A 22,642-nucleotide genomic window follows, 5' to 3' on the forward strand; every position below is an offset into this window, starting at 1 on the left:
GTCCCTCTCTCCGTATCCTGGGCACAAGGCAGCCAAGTGATTTGGCCAACAGAATATGAGGCAACGGGACATGTTTCTGAAGCACAGCTCTGAGGACAGCAGTGAAAGTGACAAGACCCCATTCAATGGTGGAGCTACAAGGTGGACGGAGCCTGGGTCCCCCCATGGAGGACAGCCTCCCAACACCTGGACTCCCTAGATGGCTCTATACGTGAAAAAGAAAAGTCTATTGTGTTGGTGTCGTTACATTTTGGGATCTGTTTGTAACAGAATTTTAGTCCGCCCTAATAGAGCAAGGCAGGAAGTATAGGTATTAATGTCACTGGGATATGATGATGGAAATTGTGTTAGGCTTTACTTGGAAAATGCAATACCCAGGAGAGGTTCCTTTGCGTGTATCGTGTCATCCAGTCGAGAGGGGCCACGTGTAAGACTGGTACCTCATGTCACTTCACTCCCACCTACGGTCATTCTCACTGACGTCTCTTTGTAGTGAAGAGTTTTTCCTTCGCTCAGCAGCCACTGGTGGCAGCTCTAGGTAAGAAGCAAATCCGAACTTAGTTAAAGGAAGCCCTAGCAAAGCTGGCAATTCTCCACTGTTGTTTCTATGAACCATTTAGAAAAGCCAGAGTGAGCGCCCTACTGGAGTTTGCGGCCACCCGAAACACTAAGAATGTGACCCCTGTTGGGCAGGACAGAGAGACCCTGGGAGCCTTGAACAGAGTTCTAAATCCTGGAGCTCCTGGCGCTCCAGATCCTGAAATTGTGGGTCTCCCATCTCAAGCTTGAGCACTCGCGGCTGAATTAGAGTGTACCGCTGGCGCCACGCCAAACGCATTCCTTCATGTGTCAGCCCTGAATCTCTTCATATGTTAGGGTGAGCTGCGTGTACACTAGTTTCTTCACTTCCAAGGCAGTTTCACCATCTGTTTCTATTATGGGAGTTTATGGCACAGAATACCTCAGACACCAGAGCCTCCATTTTTTTCCTGGCATGCAATGAAAGCACTTTATTGAACAGAATGATTAAAAGGTAGGGGCCTCCTTAATTTTTCCCCATTTTCTTGGCACATTGTGGAATTCGGAAGGATTTTTACAGTTCATTTTATGAAGACGAAAGGTGATTTGAAAGAAAATTAAGAAATTATCGGGGAATGTAAATGTGGCTGAAATTCAGCTTTTAAAAATCCTTTAATCTCATCATGATTAACTGGATTTTTCATATTGTCTCCAAACTGCAGGTCCTTGAGAAGGCAAAATTGAAGCATATTCTAAAATTTGCAAATAATTCTGGGGTTTGATATCATGGAGGCTCCTGTGTCTCTGTATTTTAATGCTAAATTAAGACAGCTGTACCATGAGGCTTGGAGTAAAAGGGTTTTAAGGTATATTCTGCATCACATACACAGGTGATCAAACTATATAGCTTTGAAGGTAAAACAGGAAAGTGTTGAAATCCCACGTAAAACTCTCACATCTCAGGGTCTCTCTTGAGCATGAAATATGTCCGCTGTGCACGTGTATACATATATACATGTGTGCATGCACACATTTTTCTGTGTTCTAAATAACCCAATGTGTTCTACAGAGCAGCCATAGAGACAGTGTTCACTCCAGCCCTTTTTTCTGTCTATTTGTGGAAACCTGTTGTTAGGTCCTTAGAGGACATTAAAGTGGTTGATGATGACCTATGACATCTTTGAAACTGGTAGTAAGAAAAAGCCAGAAGAATTCTGTGACTTGCATGTGGAAGTGATAAGTGTATCACATAAAATCCCCAAGAAAGCTTCTCTTTGTCTGTGGAAAGGCATTTACATAGGTAACACATCGGACTTGAATACGAGATTCTTCATTATTGATCAAGAAAGGGCCCCCACTTTTATGCTGTCCAGTAAATTTCTTCTTGCTTTAACTAGTCAAAGAAAACAATGATAAAGAAGGCAAAGACAGAGAGCCCACTAGACTACTAGACTCTTATAGTCTCGTCCTAATGTTTCCTCACTGATTTTCCTTATTAACATTTATTATGTAAAACCAAAGCCCACCTCCACGATATCACAATCAAGGCTAGCTTTAGTGTCAAAGCCTTGGTGCCGTCATGGTGATAGCGCAGAGTGAGAGCAGAAACTGGCCGTGTAGCCAGAACACGCAGAGCTGCACACAAATACCTCAGATGAACCCATTCTCCCCTCAACACTTCTGGAAAGTTCTTGGTAGAGAGTCCGCGTTAATCTCCCACTCTCCTTCTTCTTCTCTGAAAGTCCATTTACCTGACCTGCTCCATAATCCCAGGCTGTGCTGGCCATCAGCCGGTTCAGCCCCCTGCATCCCCTAGGGTGGGATCTTGCCATGGGCAGAACCGGATCCCACTGTTGCAGTCACTGCATGCCTGCTCTCTGCGCCAAGCCCTTTGTGGGTATGGGGTGAGCCCCGGAGATTGAGAGCCCTCCAGGCACCCTTTCTTTGCTGGAGTAAAGACTCTAGTCCAAGGCAGCCATGCGTAGACAACAGAAGTCCATCCTCAGCGGGCAAAGGAACATGATGGGCTTCTTCAGAAGCTTCTGTCTACAGGGTGCTTTAGTTCCCCTACCCTGTACAGACCCCTCTAATAGAAAGTGTGGTTTAAGGAAAAAGCATGTCCTTGAGACCAAAGAGCAGACACAAGCACATGGCTGTTTATTGATCACTTTGGCCTAGACTCACTGTAAGAAGAAATGTGAAAAATGGCCACTTTGTACTTCCTGAGCCTAAACCACAAAACGATGTCCTTGGCAAAGCCAGTGAGTTGGAACGCAATAGGTATTGCCAGGGCCATGCTAGATGTGTTGCTCCCCACAAAACCACCACATCACTGATTCAGGAATCTGCTGGGAATCTCACGGTTCTCTTCACAATGCAGAGCCTAGGGCTGTGTTGTCACGCTTCTTCCCAGCTGCCTGTCATTTCACCACCTATGAATTTGTCTCCTGAGTTTCTCCCAAGAGTCAAGATTAGCCAGAAAAGGACAGCTAGCCTATAGCAGAGCCTGAACAACAACAACAGCCTGAGGGTATAGACACACATTAGGACAAAGGACTAAAAGCGTCCTAATTATATTATAGTGAAGGGTGGCAGAATATTCTACCTCGAAATATCCCACTTTGGTGTAAGCATTACTCCCCTACTTGCCTAAGAGCAGGACATAAATTTACAAAGGTGTTCGTCCTCTTCTCTCTACCAGGAAGGACCAAGGTTAATCCCTGGACACAACTAAGGCCCTTATCAATGGAGAGAGCACCTCTGCATTTCCTAACCGGCTCCCCATAACTAACCTCTCCACACCTTTCTTTTGTCTTCAGCTGAAGATGGTATTTAAGACTGAGTTCTAATCCATGTCTGAGAGTTACTCATTTTCCCTGGGCATCTCCCATGTACACATGCGGTATACATGTTAATAAACTTCTGTTTCTTTTGCTCTTGCTAATATGTCTTTTGCTATGCGGGCAGCTGAGAACCTGGAAGGATACAGGGAAAATTATTTTTCCTCCCTTACAAGAGTATCCCCTGAGGTGCATGATGCAGTGATTCTTCACCTATTTCAAGACAAACTTCCCTGAAGCAGAATTATCACGAACTCCGCTGAAGGGGTTAAATTACATTGGCAGGTTTTCCTCTGCCTACCTGGTCCCCCAGAAGCATCAGGTAGCATTTGTCTCCTGGGATGTATTGAAGGATTTGACTCAGCCTAGCAGTGAGTCCCAGCGAGCACATGATCTTTGCCTACTCTAAGGTGCTATGTTAGGTGTCCTCACTCCTCATGGTTTTGTGGCCCACCCATGAAGGGAAGGGTTCCAAGTGTACTGGGAGCTTGAGGGGCACGGATACCAACTGATTCAGCAATACACATTTTCACTGGCCAGAAAGGTTACATCTGGTGTGGTAGGTAATTATATTAGGGGGTGTTCAAAAGGGAAATTTCAACCCCCTTAGTTCTGTGACTCTGCTGAGTTATCAGGAGGCAAAGGGCTGCAGAGAAGGGGCTTCTGTGGTGTCAGGTCACTCTGGAAGGCACACGACCAGCAGAGCATTGCAGCAGCATCCTCTCCTGTACCCCCAGCATGCCCCATTCTTCCCTTGACCCTAGGTTCGTCTCTCCATCTGCAACAAGTTCCCAGAGGACAGGACGTGTCAGAGACAATGCTTCATCCCCGAGCTTAGCACAGCACCAGACAAAATATATGTGTTCCATAGATGTGTGAGAAGCAGGGCTTATCTCATTAACACACACTTCCTTTTTCACTTGTCTCATGGAACAATTCAATAAAGAGAGTAATTTAATGAGATCCAATTTACACACCACCCAGCTCTGACAATGATCATCATGGCCTGTGCCCCCCTATTCACACACCTCACCATCACCACCACGGTGAACTCCTGTGACACACACAGATCCCAGGAAGTATTTCAGTTTGTATTTCCAAAAAATAGAAATCGATAAAAAATATTGATTTTCAGTTTAATCGATAAATATTTTCATTTGTATTTCTAAAAACAACATCCTCACACCTAAATAATGAGAATCGTTTCTTAACATCATCAAATATCCAGTCAGTTTTAAAACATTTAATAGACAATGGGGGATATGTTATTTACTTATTTGTTTGTAATTAGTTTATTCCATCTTTAATCTCTAAATTGTCTCTATTTTTTTCTCCCTATATTTTTTAATTGTTGAAGAAACCATGACATTTGTCCTAGAGACTTTTTTTACGCTGGATTTTGCTTTATGCTGAGTGAATCTCCAGTGTGTCCTTTAACATGTTTCTCTATTCCCTGTACTTCCTATAAACTAGCACTTAGATCTAGAAGCTGGCTATAATTCAGGCGTTTTAGTTTCTTTTTTGCAAGACCATTGCAGAGGTGACCCTGGGTACGGCATATGATGCCCAGTTGTCTCTTTTCTTGTGGTGTTAGAAGCCATTAAAAATCATTGTCTGAATCTTCTTTTTTTTTTTCAACACTGAAAATTCTGTCATTCTTTCTTCCTTGATTAGCTGTAATATTTCTATTAAGGCTAATTTTCTCTTATCAACTATTTGCCTGAAGTACAGTTCTTAAGGGAAAGGCAGGTTAAATGTTGGGTTCTTTCTCTCTATTTGCCAATTTTCAGAATGAGTAGATTTTCAGGCCTCCAGAGGTGACCAATCTGATTTTTTTAAGCATCACAATGAACAATCCACTTCAGTTAGTATTCATATCAACACTGTCTGGTCATCAGAATTTGTCACATTTCTGGGCAGTAAAAGCCTCACATTGGCTCCTATGTTCTTTCACATGACCCCAGTTTTCTTGCTTTCTGATATGACAAGATGTTCTAAGTCTGTCTTATACGGCTCTTGCCTTGTACAATCTTGAATCAGCCATTTTGGTGGAAAATGGTATTTAGAGACCACAGTCTGGTGGTAGAGATTCTCAGTACTACTGAGCTCATCATTGTATTCAGGGCTTTGCAGTGAACAGATAGGAGATAATTCTAGTTCCCCCAGAGAAAATATATTACAAATTCAAACTGACATTTTCAATTTCAAATTAGGTTTTAATTTTGATTTTATATTTGTATCTATTTTCTTATGATAATAACATTCTAATTGCATTAATATAATCACTTCACTGCTTTTTCTTAATACATACATGTCAGTGTGAGAGAGAGAGTGAGTTTCAAAATAGCAATACCAATGTTATTACCAACAGTATAATATTGAAAAGCATGTTTTCTGGGTTTGTGTGTGTTTCCTTAAGATACAAACCACTAAGAACTCTATTTTAAATTCAACTAAAGTAAATTTTCTCTGCAGATTACATAACCAACTTGACACACATTCAGTTTCATCTGTTTCATTTTGCTCTTGGTTTTTAGGAACTGCTTTTTTATTTTGAGTAAGTTGTGTTTGATAATTATGTAAAATATTTATCTGGCTCCAAAATCAATTTTTCAGACAAGTCTAGCTTCTATCTCTTTCCCTTCCACTCTTTTTCTTCCCTCCTCTTATAACTATACCTATGGCTTATAACTTCACTTATTTAATATGCAATCTATATTAGTATCCCCCTCCTCTTAAATATAGCATACCATATGCATTTTTTCTCTCTCTTGCTTTGTTTTACAAAACTGTAAATCATGGAGATCATCCATCACAGTATATGGAGATATACCTGAATCTTTTTTACAGCTGTAGAGTACTTCTTCTTGACATCCACCTCATTCTTAAGTACCAAGAAAGCCATCTAGAATGAAAAGTTACAAATCATGAAGTATATACAAGAGTCAGCCTTGTTGGTCGCATATTTAGATGAGGAAAGTTGAAACAAGTCTAGAGGTGGTCGTGATAGAAATAATAAACCAATTATTATTACTATTATGTACCAATTGCTTACTCTGTGCCTGGAACTAGGGTGAGTACTTTGCATCTATCACCTCGTATACTTTGATTTCTTGAAATATTTCACAACTTATAAATGAACCATGAGAAACATACCTTCTGCCACGTGGATTTAGCAGCCTATGGACACTACATCAATGTTCCAAGTCCAAATGATCCTTTTTTCAGTGATACCCAACACAGCCAAACTTTCCCAAGCATTTCTGTAAACTTATCTAGTAAATTCTAAGCCAGGATTTCACTGGAATTTAGGACTCTCTGAAACTTTTTGTGAAGCCTTGGAAAAATCAAGGGACCATAAAAATTCCCAACTGAAGACACTTAACTCAAAATGGCCCTTGGTGAGTGATGAGCACAGTTAGAGTATCACTGAAAACAGGTGCTGATAAGCCTGGGCAAGGTCAAGTTTCACCAAGACACTTCAGCATGCTCAGACAGGAGTTGATGTGTTGCAGCCGCTGATTCCAAGCTGTGCTAGTGCGTGGTATCGACCCCACGCCACCCCCACGTACCCTCTCTGTTCAGTGTCCTTAGTGTGGCCCACTGTGCACATGAGATGACTTGAGGTGAGTCTGTCTGATGCTGCTTAACAGGTATTTTGCATTTTTCCACTTCATTTTTATAGCCAGCAAGTCACGGTTCCAGTGCAAATGGGAGTTCTATAAAAGTCAATTTTCAGCTATGGTTATACCTATAGTATAAGTGTTTGGACTCCATGCCCTGACACTGGGAGCAATGAACATACTTCGCCACAGACTCCCCACAGACAGTCCCATAAGGGTGAATGTAAGTGGCTCCCTGTGGGGGCCTCACTGGCATTCCCAGTCAGGCAACTTCTGCCATCTTTAAAAATGCACCGGGACCCCACAGTTTTGCAAAGGACTTTTAGAGACAGTACTCTAGTAGGTACTTGCGCCTCTTGATTACTGGAGTCAACTGCAGCTCATATTTTTGAGCTCTGCTGGGCACCATGACTATTCCTACCAACACCTGAGATATCTGCGCTAAATCCTGCCATAGGAACGCCTCCCAGCTTATGAATCCTGGGAAGAAGGTGGTAGACGTTGATTTCTGCGGAATGCCCTTGGGCACTCACCCTGAACTGAGGGTTTGCTCATGCCTCAGAGGAGGGCAGACCATTCCATTGTCAAGATGTACCCAGGGGTGGCTTTGCCAAGACTACAGTTTTTCAACTCTCTTTTGGACTCCCGTCCTTGTCACAAAGATGTTGTGTACAAACAGGGCCCTGAGGTTTTCAACAACAATCTTTGGGCTGGCTCCACTGCAAATGGTGAAATAAATGAGCACAGACACTCAACATCCGTGAGGACCATGGCACCACATGGGCTGCTGGCTCAGGTTGCAATGTGATGCAGACTCAAGGACAAGAGAGCATCCTATTGAAGAGACCCAGATGCAACAAGGATGCTATCACACCCAAAACCACCTTATCTGGACCTCACAGCAACCTTGCATGTGGGGATGTTAGGGTGATGTGCTCAGAATGTGAACTTGAGTTTGAATCCTGCTCTGCCACTTCCTGTCTGAGCTGGGGCAGGTCACTAGGCATCCCTAGCCCTGGTTCCTTCACGTACAATGGAGATAACAGTGAGAGTACCTACTTCACAGGGTTGTAAACGAGGAAATTCACCAAAGAGCTCAGTGGTGTGCCTGGCATAACAGCAGTGCTCCCTAGTGTTGATGAGCAACGCGTGCCTGGATATATGGCTATATATGCCCCCGGGAGTTTGGGGTGGGGATGGTATTTTCTATTCCCATAAAGTACTGATGTGAGGAATTTTCTGCCCTTGCCTATCATATTTCCAAGACAATGCTAGCTTACTTCCTTCCCAACTCACATCTTCAAATCCTTGGTTCCCAAGCAGACCAGCTCTGCTCTAGAAAAAGTCTTGAGTAAAACAAGCATATTCCCATCTTCTGTCAAAATACATTACATTTTCTTTGAGGAGTAAGAGGCTAACCCTTACTTTTTAAAGTGAATCATATTGAAATTAGGGCCTGAAACTTAGGGCATTAATGTCAAATACATCTCCTTTCCCATGATTCCAAAACACTAGCGCAAGCCTGGGGAGGACCGTGATCCCCATACCAGGTGTTGCGGGGTCCCCATGCACAGCCCCTCAGTGGATGAAGTGAGCAGAAGCTCGATTTTAATTTATGGGGTTATACGTATGAGTCACACCTTATGCCATTCTCCTTTGTTTCTTGCTAAAGGACGAATGCATATTTTTTAAATGTCTTGCTAGCCACATTTGGCCAGCACAAGGAAACCAAACACAGAGAGGAACGGGATGACGAATAAGGGCAAAGACAGACCCTCAGGTTTCATTTCTAGCTCAGATTTAGAAACAAATTCAAGGATTTTATTCATATTGAGACTCCACTCCAGTCATGGCACTACAAAGCATTTTCTGGTCTGTATGTTCGGACTGAAAATCTTCCCCCGAATCTCACCTGGAGAGCAGACCTCCAACCAGCTGATTTATGTTAGTGTTTGACCAGACACAAGCTGTCATTTCCCGTTTTCTGGCGGGAGTGGAAAGTGGGCTGGTCCTGGGATTAGCTGTACCCAGTGGACGGTAACCTTTCACTGTCCACCTACCGCTTCTGCATTTGCACATATAACCACTAGGCAGCCCCCACCCCGGATCTTATCCATTCATTACCCATCGCCATCCTGAGAAGCACCACTCAGACGTCAGGGTCCTAAGAGTTAAATCGCCAACCCCTCCACTGGAGCCCTTCTCTTCTGCTCTCCCTGGGCTGGCTCCCTGTGATTTATGGAGGGCTCCATCCCTGAAGGGAACTGACAGTCACTCTCATTTTCTTGTGTTTCCCCCCCCTCACGGCCAAGGTCATGAGAGAGGGGGCCCCTCCAAGTTTTCTGCACTCGTCGTCCTCCACCCTTACTCCAGTGCGGCCTCATGAATCATCCCGTCTTCACATTGAACTCCTGACGCTTCCCTAGCACCAAACTGCCCGACTTCCGCAATTTTTCTTCATTCTCACTAACAATTTGGTAATGAAATATTGATTTTTAGTTAGATTCAAATAGATGTTATTAAGTTTGCATTGATAAATCGTTCCCTTTCTCAGGCTGGAAGTACCTCAGTCAAATTCTAACTGCGCTTTCATACCTGGTGATGTATTAATCTGACGTGTCTGTCAGCCAGGCTGCCGGGGCCCGAGCTGGGGGCACCAACCTAATTGCTGTTACCTCACATGGAGGGTAGAGCTCTAGCTGGTGCGTTGTAAGGGTTTTAGCCCTAAGACCCAAGGCATGGGCACATTTCCTCTGGGGTTCCTACTTTTTAAAACTGTTTCATTTTTTAACGGAAATTAGCCTTATATGGGATGAAGAGGTGGCCCATTAAATTTCATTTCCCCTCAGTGCTTTTTGTCAGTTAAATATCCAGGCCATATTATAAAATATTGAACCATCTAATGAGGGTGTGCCATTCCCTTCCTAAGATTGTTGGAGCAGATCTAAACACTCACGGGCACAGGGCAGAAGCTGTAGCATCCTCCAGCTTTGTGCAAGTCACCTGGGGAGGGTCTGCAGTGGGCGTGGTGGCCCACCTTCAACCACAAGCTGTTGAATGACCTGTGTGGGCAGGTAGGTAATGAACCATGGTTCCACTGGCTCAGCACTCACCCATGTTGTCACTTTCCCTGCCCCTCCCACATCCCTCCACATCTCTCCAGCCCTCCTCCCACAAATGTCACTCAGATCCAACAGCTCTCTCCTAGAGGATGCCCAGATCTATGAAGCAAATCACCTGGAATTCACAGCCCACAAGGACCTCCTCGGAGGCCAGCCCTGGGACATTTGCCACTCTAGGGAGTGTGGCTCTTTACTCTGGTAAGGCCTCCCCCTCCCTCCCTGGTCACTCCGTCTTGATTGAAAAGAATCACTTGATTCAAGCTGAGCTAATTATCGCTTCTCCATCCTGGTCTAAGTAATTGTTCAGAGTAGGCACAAGACCTAAGATAAGCCAGGCAACGTTCTCTCCAGAATGGTTTCAAACTGGAACACGGGGAAGAATCCTCTTCTCTCTTGTTCAAAACAAGAGCATGGGCCTGGAAACACCAAAGGCACGTCCCCCAACCCTGTGTGGAAGAAGCCAGCTGCTGCTGGTCAAGAGGAAGGCTGACCCTAGTCCCAGGGTCTCCAACCACACCACTTCCTTTCCTGACTGAGCACCAAATTTGGCTCTGGTTTGTCTTATTTGCATTCAGGACCCCAAGTACGTGCCCCAGTACCTTCTTCTCCCCAGGCCAGATTAATCTTCCCAAGGCCAACTCTGACATCACACTTCTGGACACACTCTCCAGTGGTTTCCCACTACCCATCACATAATGTCACAGGTCCTTAGACAAACATTCTAGCTTCTCCATGACTTTCTCAACCCACCACTCCCCACAGGCAGCTCTTGGCTCAAGGTAAGCACGTACTTTCCTCATTTCTCCAATTCTGCGTGTTTTCTTGGGCTGTTTTCTATTCTTAGAGTGACTCCATCTCTGCATCACTGATCGCTCTTCGTTCTCCTTCTAGATGACTTCCCTAGGCCTGAGCTGCAAGCCGTTCTCCCTCTACACCCATCTCCCATTATAAGTTATCTCAGGAATTACCTTCTCTGCTAGACAGGAAGCCTGCAGAGTGATGACCTATACATGACCCAACTTTTAATTGCCAGTGCCTTGCACTGTGCCCATGAATGTAGTAGATCACTGAATATAAATATGTGTTGCATTAAATTATTAATTTGTTTATGCATTCATTCTCTTCTTAGCAAAGTCCTATTTATTCTTCAAGGCCAACATTAAACACTACCCCCTCCTCTGAGGCTTCTTGGGTTTCTTCCATCAATTCTGAGATTAATTCTAATCTCTCACTTCCTTGTGTCCCCACCTCATATTGTTTTCAACTTCTAATTAGCGTGTATTAATGTGTGCCTTTGTATGCCCTCTTTTAACAAGAACTTTTGAGTATTTACTTCCTTAAATTGATAGTAGTTCCTAAGGTATCTCTTTTCCAGTCTTGACTGTAAGCCCCTTAAGGACAAAAATCAGATTTGTTTTCTTAACAAGTAGATCAAGTCTTGAAAAGAGCTGAGTAAATGTTTGTCAAATTGATTTAAATAGAATGAATTTAATTGAAATCAATAGATGAGAAAGATGACGGACCACCTTTGAGCCATAGGTATTTGTCTCATGCCAGCTGCAAATGATAAGAATACTGAAAATCAAGTTGGTTTAAGCAAAAAAAAAGAGAATTTGGACTTCCCTGGTGGTCCAGTGGTTAAGACTCCATGCTTCCAGTGCAGGGGGCTCAGGCTTGATCCATGGTCGGGGAACTAAGATCCCTCATGCTGCACAGCATGGCCAAAAAAAAAAAAAAGAGAGAGAGAGAGCATTTGAAAGCTCATCTGAGTCCAGGACTAGATCTGGCCTCAGGCCCTGCTGGACCCTTGATCCCAAATAATGTCATCCGACTCTGTCTGTCTCCATCTCTCCCTCTGTCTCCCTCTGCATTGGCTCCATTCTCAGGTAGGCCTTTTCCTCATGGTGCCAAGATGGCTGCCAGAAGTTCCAGGCTTACATCCACTCCTTTCAGTAACTGGAGGAGAGATGACTTCTCTCTTTCAAGTGTTTCTCCCTAAAAGGACTTAGATGTTCTGATTGGCTTGGCTTAGGTCATGTGACCATCATTTGAACTAGTCCAGTTGAACCACATGAACTGAAAGGGGAAGGAGTGCTCTCTAGAGTAAAGGAGGTACTGATGCCAAAAGAAGGGGTATGGATGCTGAGTAGGCAACTTCATCTCATTCCCTGAAGGAGGTGGCCTGATGCTCACAAGGGCACAACCCTGGTACCTCTCCAATTCACCAAGCACGGTTGCTTCCTTGGATGAGAACAGGAGACACTTGTAGGAGACACAGGCCTTTTCAACATACCCTATCTGGGTCTGTAAAGAGACTGTAAAGAATGGCCTAGCATAAGGAAGGAGTGGTCTCCCTCCTACCTGCCAGGAGCAGGGAAAATGGGATGAGACCAAGGCCACCATCCTCAAGCCAGAAATGGAAATCAGGTACCTGCTCCTTCAGACTTCTTCAGAACTTCTTGGTCTGAGTTTTAGCTCTGTCCAGCTTTACAGAGCCGTTGCAGGCTGAGGAAGGCCGTGTTCCAGATGTGTGAATGCCAGAGGTGGATAGTACCAGTAGATTTCAGGCTGGGAGATGCAGTGTCAACACAGGTCCCAGTTCCTGGTGGCAGGATTGACCCCAAGTCAGCCTAGAAAGGTCTGATGTCTAGACCCTTTTCCTCAATGTGGACAGTTTGGAGACAGAGAAAATGGCACCACCCAATGGCCAGAAGCCTTAGACAGCGCAGGAGAGCTGGATCCAGGCACTGCCATTCAGCCATCCACCTTCTGCTTCCAATTTCTTCCATTCAGTATCACCGAGGAAAACAAAAGGAACAGGTAAATTTATAACTGGTATTATTGTGCCCTCACCACCCCCTCACCTCTGCCAACACCATCCAGAAGACAAAGAAAGTGCATTTGGGAGCCTCTTCCTTCTCCACTAGCTGCAGCCCATCCTCCACCTGAACTTCTGAGTCAGGCCTGTGCCAGTTATTCCGAGAGGAGCCGGGCCTCTGCAGCTTCCACAGCCCGAGGGCCCGTGAGCCCCGCTGCTCTCACCTGCTCTCAGGCCGAGGTGGAGCCGGATGGGAAGGGAGGGAAAAGCCTCCCGTTGGCCCCTGCTGTTTGGGTTTCCCTCTCACGGCCACAATGAGTGCGGCTTAGATCTGATTGATTTTATCTGTGAAATGAGCTGAAAATCCCTCCCAGCGAGAAGTGCTCATCTCCTTCCACAGCCCAGACATTCCAGATAAATCAGATTGCCCACCACACAGAGCACGCATAGGCTGAGGGCTGGGGCAGAGCAGAGCAGAGGGTGGGAAGGTGGGAAGGTGGCTCAGGGTCCCGACCGGCGGTGTGGAGCCTGGAAGTGCAGGAGGCTGGTGCTCTCTGCTATCCGGTCAGAACTGTCTCATCTTCAAACACCAGCTACCATCCTTTCAGTTTCTACAAAAATAAATCCTGAGACAAGGAAATGGGGCAAGGCGTTGACTTGGGAGGTGATCCCAGAGGGTAGAGATGTAGGGAACAGAGCCAGGGAAGAGAAGAAATCCAACAAAGTGTGAGTTCTGGGGAAGCTTTCCTCCGTGGACACTCAGAGCCAATCCCACCAGGCATGCTCTAAGAGGCATGCATTGAGATTGTCCCACTGGGGGACGAGGCCCTGTGGTATTTATCCACTATGTCCTGTCCTTTATTCCTAGGCTGTTCTACAGCTCTGCACATTTGGCCTGCCCTGGGCCTGGGTCACTGTGCTCCCTTAGCCAGAGAATGCCCTCCACGGGCGACACAGGAAGCCATCAGCGTGCAGAGGGATTGTCTGCTAGTGATGTCCGTGGCAAGCCTGGGCGTCATAACGCCAGGCCAGAGGGGTCGGCTCCCTCTACCTCCTCAGCATGCCTCTCCCTTCTACCCACATCCTCTACAACCACTGAGATCCTCTTCCATGAGGTCTGCATGTCCACATTCACCTCAGAAAGGTTTTCCCAGTTCCTCTACCCAGAGGCAGGACATCCCTCTTTCCTAATGAAGAGACAGATGCATGGGCACACCTGGAGGGGCAGAGAGGGACACAGCTTTGGGGTCAGGATGTGAGCAGGTGGAGGGGAAGCTCATTCCCTGCACCAAGGGCCGGGGCTGCCTCCTCTCCTCCCTCCCCATCCTCCACAGGCCCTGTGCCTCGGCCTTCCATGTCTCACAGAACATTAATGAGAATTATTATCATTCCTCTCTTCATCGAAAGAGACTCTGGCGCAGTCGGTTGTCTAAGAGTCACCGATGAAGCTGACGTGAAAAATTCAGTAATTGGTTGCCAATATCCAATTACTCTGGGGTAATGTGAAAGTGATGGGGAAGCCAGCCAAGAGGCCGTGGCCTGGGACAGTCGGGCCCACGAGATAGGCCACGTGTGCAGGATTAGAGAGCAGATGGGGGGCACAGGGAGCCCCCTCCTCAGATTCCTCCCCTGGCTGGCCCTTCACTAGGAGAGCCTTTCCTTGGAGTTGTAAGGCTGCTCAGTCTCTGCCAGAGGCCACCAAGGAAATGGACCTGCCAGAGTAAGGGGAGAGAGAGTGGAGAGTGTTACGCCAGGGCCTCAGAGACCTGGGTCCCAGCTCCCCAGCCGGGGGCCAGAGGCCTCACTCCAGCAAGTCATGACAGCTCCCAGCAAGGCATGGAGTGGGAGCCCATCCCTGCCTGCTTTCACCCCCGGGCTGTTAACTAGGTGTGAGGAAATCACCGATGAGAAGACGTTTGCAAACTGAAGTGATGAAGGATTGAGGGTAAGGATGCGGCTCCTTTTTAGGCAAGATCTCAAAAGCTCAGGCCTGGGAGAATGGCCTCTGGGAACCTGGGAACAGGAGGAGAGGATGCATGGAACACACTCAGTAAATGCTTTTTTAAGCAGTTACAAGGGATCCCCCCACATACCCTAGCAACTTGCCAGACTCCTAAACCATCTCCCGAGGGTGGTCGCCCCAGCCTAGGGGAGGTAGCTCAGAGCTGTGATGCCCACGTCCAGGTCAGGGGTGAGGTCAGGGGCCGGGCAAGATGAGGATGCACCCTTCTGTTGTCCTGCACTGCATCATGTCTGCAAATAAATGGAATAATTCAGTTTCCAGGACTCTTAACCTTTTCACTTGGCATAAATTGTGATCACCCAAATAAATACAGGCAAATCACATTAAAAACATATATATACGAAGCTCATTTATTCAAGACATTTTCCAACTCTGAAAAATACCTGTATCTTACCAAGAGGGAAAAAAAAAAATTACAAGCTCTGTTCAGAGCTGCACGCATCCATTCCTGTCTCTGTTGGCTGCAGATGGGGGTGTTTGATTCTCCATGGCCCTGACGATCTAATGTCCCACCTCAAACAGGTCAAAGTTCAAAGAAACCGTTTTTCCTCCACCCAAAATTGGCGGAGAGAGGATGAGATGTATGAGCACATCGTAATGTGGGGCCAGGAATGTTTGAGCAATAATCAATTGCGAATTATATCTTACCAAGTTAAGAGTCAGATGGAGGGGGCTGTGGCTGAATATTTTATCAAAGCAATTTAATAAGAATGTGAACGACCATAAACCTTTAAAGAGAGGTTTTCGAGCATCCTAGAGAGCTTCACCTCCCAGGCAGCACTGGAAATGTGCTCCTCCATTTAAAAAGAGGCAGGGTTCGAGTGAGGCAGAGGCCTGGGGCCACAGCTTCCAGAAGGGTGCCCTCTCGGTGCTGGCAGTACCCCTGAGCCTTAGCCCCAAGCCAGGACCGCATTCCTCCTGGGACCTGATTCACCAGGACGTGGGATCCGCAGGTTTAGGGGCCTGGGCCACGGCTCTCCTTCGGGCACAGTGCCTCTGCTGAGACTGTGGCTTCCCATCCATCACAGCTGGCTCGTTCAGGTTAGAGAGAGGTCAGGCCTCACAAGAGGGCCACATAGAAGACAGGCCAGGGCCCAGCCTGAGGAAGCGGACTCTTTGGCCCTCAGCCCTTCAGAGTCCAGGCTCCCTCCTCCGTGAGCCTCTACAGATGCTGTCCTAGGCAGGCGTCCCATATTTCTGAGAGCAGAGCAGAAATATTGCTGCAAAATACTATTCCCTGATGCATGTCAGTTCTGAGAGGACACAGAAGTCACATTTAAAAGGTGTGGGGAGGCTGAAAGAACAGGTGACAGCCCCCAGGGCAGGCTTCCTCTTTGCCCCTGTGCCTTGTTCATGCCCGCCTCGGTTCCCAGGGAGAAGGATCGCACAGGTATGTTTGCACTTTCCCCACCTGAAGTACATTGCAATTTATAAAGACCTTTCACTCCTGCTAACTCCAGGTACTCGCAACAATGCCTCAGAGGAAGACAAGGCCGGCAGGTAGGAAGCTCACTCATCCCCTCTCACAGGTGAGATAGCGGGCCCGTGCAGGGGACTGCCCAAGGTCACAGTCCCAGAGCTGGGTCTGGAACCCAAGGGGGGATGGAAGACAAGATCAGCACACGGTGTGCATGAAGGGGCTGCGTGTATCTGAGGGCTTGGAAAGGCACGTTCCCTGCGAATGGCTGAGAGATGACGTCCTTGTGGATGGACCTGGGTGGTAGTGGCACAGGTGACAGAGAGCCCTCCAATGGGTCTCTGCTTGTCGTTTTGGGACCAGCATTGCACTTGTACCAGGACTTCGCTAGGGGGTCAGCCTGGGGCTGAGCTCAGGGAGACAGAGGGCTGGTGGTCACCCTGTGACTGGGGGAGACTCTGAGATGGGCCTCGAGCTGGGGTCAGCCTGTGGCTGGAATAAGCGAGACCTGGAGGCCGGCATGTGTGTCAGTCTGCCCAGGAATAGAAACTATTTTGTAATCTGTGGCTCAGAGGGGAAAACGATTTTAGCACGATGTCTTCAACTGTAGCTCATCAAGGACACACGCTCTCCACTATGCTCACCAACCAGTAGAGCATTCAGGGAGTTCGTGCCCAGGTAAGGAAAACAGAGAAGTCCCCCCAGCTTTCCACCTGACGGGTGGCTGTGAGGATGCAACTAAGTAATCCTTGTAAAAGCCCAACAAAGCGCCTACAGCTGCTGGTCGCCGTCAGATTATTTTCAGCTCTTTTATAACTTCTAAAAAGTCCAGCTCAGGGGGGACAGTAGTTGGCTGGGATGATGGGTGGGTGAGGTAGGAAGTCCTAGGGATCCCTGCAAAATTGCCTCTGCTCCATGCAAAAACAGAGCTTGTGCCCCAGCAGGGACATCAAACCTGAGAATATCCTTCCCAGTGTATTCTTTTTTTTTTTTTTTTTTTTTTTGCAGTACGTGGGCCTCTCACTGTTGTGGCCTCTCCCGTTGCGGAGCACAGGCTCCGGACACGCAGGCTCAGCGGCCATGGCTCACGGGCCCAGCTGCTCCGCGGCGTGTGAGATCTTCCCAGACCGGGGCACGAACCCGTGTCCCCTGCATCGGCAGGCGGACTCTCAACCACTGCGCCACTAGGGAAGCCCCTCCGGTGTATTCTTGAACGCTTTACTCATCCTCCCGCCCCAGAGATGGACAATTTCAGCATCAGCACTGAGGGAGTCCTATTTTGCCAAGATCACCCTTCACGGAGCTACTGTCTTCACAGACCCCACCACGCCAGCTGCACCTGCCGGGGCCCTGCCAGCAACCCATGTGATGGGGAACAGCCTTACCTTTGGGCATTAATTATGCTTGATTTCAGCTTCGGCTGAGTGATCACTCATCTTTCTCTAAGCCCCCATTTCTCCCAGAGCATTTCTTGATGTTATTAGAGCTGTCTATAAAATATGAATCCCAATTCCATGATAGTCATAAAAGCCATAAAATTCTATGTCCGCCATGAAAATATTACAGGATTTATTTTTGTGTAAAGTACATATTAAATCTTAGCACTAGAATAGGAGTATGGCTCTTCAACATCGTGAACTTTTAATAACACACACTTTGCCTTAAATTGGTATTATTTTAGGTTTCTTTCTTCGTTTTACAGTAGCCCCCAGTTCAAAATAGGATCAGAAAATAGTCCTGGTATTATTTATATGTTAGAGTTAGTATTCATGGTAGCTTACACTTTTCTCCCTCCTTATGGTGTTCATTTTGTTTTATATATGACACAGCTTGCACGTTTGACTTGTTTTTGTTTTTGCCAGGTGCCTTTGGAGAAATATCAGGTGATTAACCAAGCCCTCTGACAATGGGTACGATGCTGCCATCCCCAGGGTCACAGGGTGGGTCTGCATAAATCCACACAAGTAATCGTGTGGCTGGAATGGAGAGGGAGGGAACGGATTCGAAAGGGGGTAGAGAAAGAGGAGCAAATATTGAGAATATCTCTTTCCTTTTTCCAAAGCCCCTAAGCTAATCCTTAAGGATTTACCAACTTTCCAGAGTCTGGCAGTCAGCTAGACATTGATGGGGCACACAGAAGGAAGAGGCTCATTCGAGAGATGAGATTCACACACAAGGACCAGTTTGGAGGACCCTGCAAGGCAGGGCTAGGCTATGTGGTTCACATCTGCATGTGTTGGGGGCATCAGAATGGAATGCAAGAATCCGGTGGAGTCTGCTGTAGAATGCAGGAAGAACAAGGATAATTTGGAGAGGAGAGGAGGGATGAGGACAATCCTGCAGAGGAGGCTGGGATTAACAGAGGAGAAGCTAACGGGAACCCGAATAGGACGAAGGAAGATTAGTGCCCGGATAAGCACAGCATCAGTACAACCAAGCCCCAACTCAATCCCCAACTTGCCATTTTGTCAGCTTTTCTGCCCAAAGACCCACACTGCATTTCAAACAATATCAAGGGTGGAGGGAAGATGGATGTTCAGCCTGGAGGATACATATGACATTTGGAATGAGTTGAAACTGATCTAAGAGGTTTTCATTTCAAAAGATACCTGATATGATGTGTCGATAGGGTGTTTCACACACCTCATCAGAGTTCAAAGACTGCAGCCATGAGAATGGTGCTTCCAAGGTGGGAAGCAGATGTGTAGAGCTGGAGCAGGAGGGGGGTCATGGCCTCTTCAGACTTGGCCCACCCGCCATCTGACATACCATTGGGACAAAGCCATGTGTTTGATCCAGGCGGCCCTGGGGTCTGCAGCATCTTGGCCTAGGTACAAACAATGTATTGTTTTGTATCCCATTCCCTGACCCATTCTCTGAAATCTGCAAGCTCTTCCCAAGGCACCGCAGGGTATATAGTCATTCACCTAGAAGTTATCAGATGCTCCAATAAGATAGCTGACGAGAAATTGCCCAGCCCAGTCGTCCTGATTCTTTTGGGCATCCACTTGGCTGCCATCCCCACAGCACCTATGCCTTAGCCTGGGTTCCACATAAGGTATAACTTGGAGCAAAAGCACACGTGCTACCTACCCTCATTAGAGGACGCAGACCCAGGAAGCAGAAGTGAGGGCCAAGGGAATTGAGGGAAGAGGGAGGTAAAGCCAACAGGATCTGCACTGTTTAGCTACTCATCTCTGAGTGCAACTGATTACTTAGCCTTGTAGGATGGCCATCTGAGAAACCATATGCAGGGGTGGGATGAAAACAAAAGTGGAAGAAATTACCCACCCAGGGGTCAATGATATGCTCCATAGGACATTAAGTCTCCCATCCTCTTGGTTGCACAAACACGGGCACTGAGGCATGTCCCAAGGCATTCCACGACTTGGAATAAACAGGGAATAATTGGCCTGGGAGTTAGAGGCCAGTGCAACTGTGAGGTGCTGTCAGGTACTGCTGTGTGAAGACAGGGAGAAGCCCCAAAAATCTGGCCATGAAGCAGCAGCCAGGATAAGGCAGTGAGGCTAAGAGGATCTGAGTGGTGCATGGGAAGTGTCTGAAATTGGCCCTTGGGTCCTGGAGAGCCTGCTCTGCATCCACTCACCCCCAAACCCCAATTTAATGGCTATGGGGGCATGTCAGTCTCTCCCTGCAGATTCCTCCTGTGGGTTCACATTGGAGATCTTTTCTCCCTCAGGCCATGCTGCCTGGCAGAGGACGTCAGAGGAGCTGTGGGTGAAGTACCTGGAGCAGTTTTCAGAGTCTCCAGGCCCTGCACTTCAGGGAACAGTCAGCCAAGACAACACCTATGGTTTGCTTGCAGCACAGAAAGAGTCTCCAGAAAGCTGCCTAACCTACATGGCAAACTTTCTGGAATGCAAGAGAAAATTCCATCTCGCAATCATAACCAATGAGCCTTCTTTCAGTATGAAAGCATCTACCAAGTCAATCCCACAAATTAAGCAGATAAATCCTAATGCTCCTTTTCTTCATCATATACCATCGAATAACATATTTTATATTCTACAGAGAAGAGCCAACTAGATTCGAGGGGTTCTTTGCAAATTGGTTAGTGCCACCACTTCATTAAAGTAATAAAAATAACAGGAAGATAAAATAAGTTAAAATCGTACAAAGGAACTAGAGACTGAAGTAGAAAATACATATGCTTCTAGTCTGAATTTTTTCCAAAGAGCCATTCCTAAGTGAGTGGCAGTTGAAAGGACAAAAGGTAGAGGCATCTGGAAAAATATTAAGAGTTTTGTGAAAGAAAATCAATCAAGAAAGATACACAAACTTGTTTAGGAAAAGAAAAAAATGTATGTTGTAATATATGGAGCAGCCCGTGAACGGGTGGCTGGTTCCTGCAAGATGTGAGAAAACAACCTGAGGTTAGGGCTTCCTCTGCTTCCACTCTGTGCTTAGCCTCACCCACCTGGAAGATTCTTCCCTGGCTCCAAGCAATTTGCTGAGAAAGAATATTTTTGCTGCTAAATGATCTCGCTCCCCAGTGGCTCCAGCAGCCACTAGTTTTGAAACAAACGACCTCACTGGAAAACGGATGGATTGCGGCCTTGGCATTCAAAGAGGCCCTAGCACAGAGCCCACACCCCACCCCGCTGTCTGCTCCTGAGGTTTTGAAAAGGTTCTGGTTCTAAAACGGAAAGTCAAGGCAAGAATAAAGGTTCCAAGGCTGTGAGGCCCTCCTTTGGAGAGGAGGCCTGCTTTTGGTCCAAGCTGGGGGAGGAGATGTCTAGGTTAAAGCAGCTCATCGCTTAGCTTTGAAGCTGTAAATCAAGAAGGTGTTAGTGAAACAGCCTGCCAGGCCAAGAGGACAGAGAGGGTGCTGGTTTACAGGAAACCTGGGGCTGGTTGTTGGCTCTCAGGCCTGAAGGGCAGGAAGCAAGAGCAGACAGCAATTCCTCCAATCCCAACCACTCCAAGGCTAGCGGAGCACAGCCGCTGAAAAAAGCGCTCCTGATGAGATGGCTTCTGCCATTACAAGAGCCACCTGCTTCTAAATGCCAAGCGGCTAAGTCAGTGGGCGTGGGCAGGTATTCGGCCTGTCCAGCTAACCCTGCTCTGCTGTTGATGGATGCTTCAGTCCGCTTCTACTTTTGAGTCGGCCGAATTCCATGGTCCTTTTGCTTTAGAGTGGGATATTTTGATATTAAAATTCAATGAACAATACGAACAGATGTGGGAAATTAACAAAAGATGTTGACAACGACTTTTACCTTTGTTCAGCCAAAAACCGGAACACCCTTTCCTCTTTCATTTATTTTTTTATATTCATTAGTGTCCATGTAGGAAGTAATCTGATGGTTTGGTTTTGGTAACATGTTGATTTTTAAACTTGCATCCTTCTGCCCTGCATTCTTGCCTCTACCCTCTTGGGGTCTGGCTATAGTTACCCTGGTTAGAAAGGGGCCACTGTCCCCAGTGCCAGACTGGCTGGTGCAAAGCAGTGTCAACATGGACACAGGAGTTGAAGAGCTGCCTCTTACTCTCACAGTAAATTAAATGCATGTTAAAAGATTATCGCCTACATTTATCATAACGAGATTTGGTGTTTATGTCTTTCTCTCTTTTTAAATAGGAATGAAAATCTCATATACCTTTTCTAATTTACTATCTAGTATTTATTGTAGGAAGAGAGAGTTTTGTCTAATCACAACTCGTTAAAATCACATATTATTCACAATAACCCACCGCTAAAGACTCATCATGGTAGCAGGAAAGAATAAAAGAGTGTTTCTAAAATGAAACTTCATTTTAAGCATCTCTCTTTGGAGACAGTCCAACATGTTAAAGAAAAAAAGTGGAACGTGTGTAATAAAATACCTTGGCAAAGAAAATTTGCCAGGAAAAAAAAAAAAGAATAATTAATGCCAGGGAGAATCAAAATACTTTGCAAAAAATAAAGTAGGAACTCTGCGACCCAACTCATGTGCCTGCTTCTAAGTGTACTCTAGTGAAGAAAGAGAAAGAAAAAAATATCAGGCCAAGAATTTACCTACTCTCTCTCTCTTATTTTTAATCATGGTTCCTTTGCATCCTCCAGTGCTGGATTCTAGCTCACAGGTATCTTGTAAGCAGAGTGAAGCGGTTCTTTGCTTCCCTCACGTTCCAGCCAGAAGTGATTTTCAGGGGTTTATTATATGCACCGAGGCAACAGTGAGGCAGGTGTGGTTCTCCCAAATGTCACGCCATCCACAGCAGACCACTGTAATGGAGGTGACCAACACTCGGTTTGCTGAGTGAGAGGATTCTGGCA

This window comes from Phocoena sinus, chromosome 19, assembly GCF_008692025.1.
Source record: "Phocoena sinus isolate mPhoSin1 chromosome 19, mPhoSin1.pri, whole genome shotgun sequence".
Taxonomy (NCBI): domain Eukaryota; kingdom Metazoa; phylum Chordata; class Mammalia; order Artiodactyla; family Phocoenidae; genus Phocoena; species Phocoena sinus.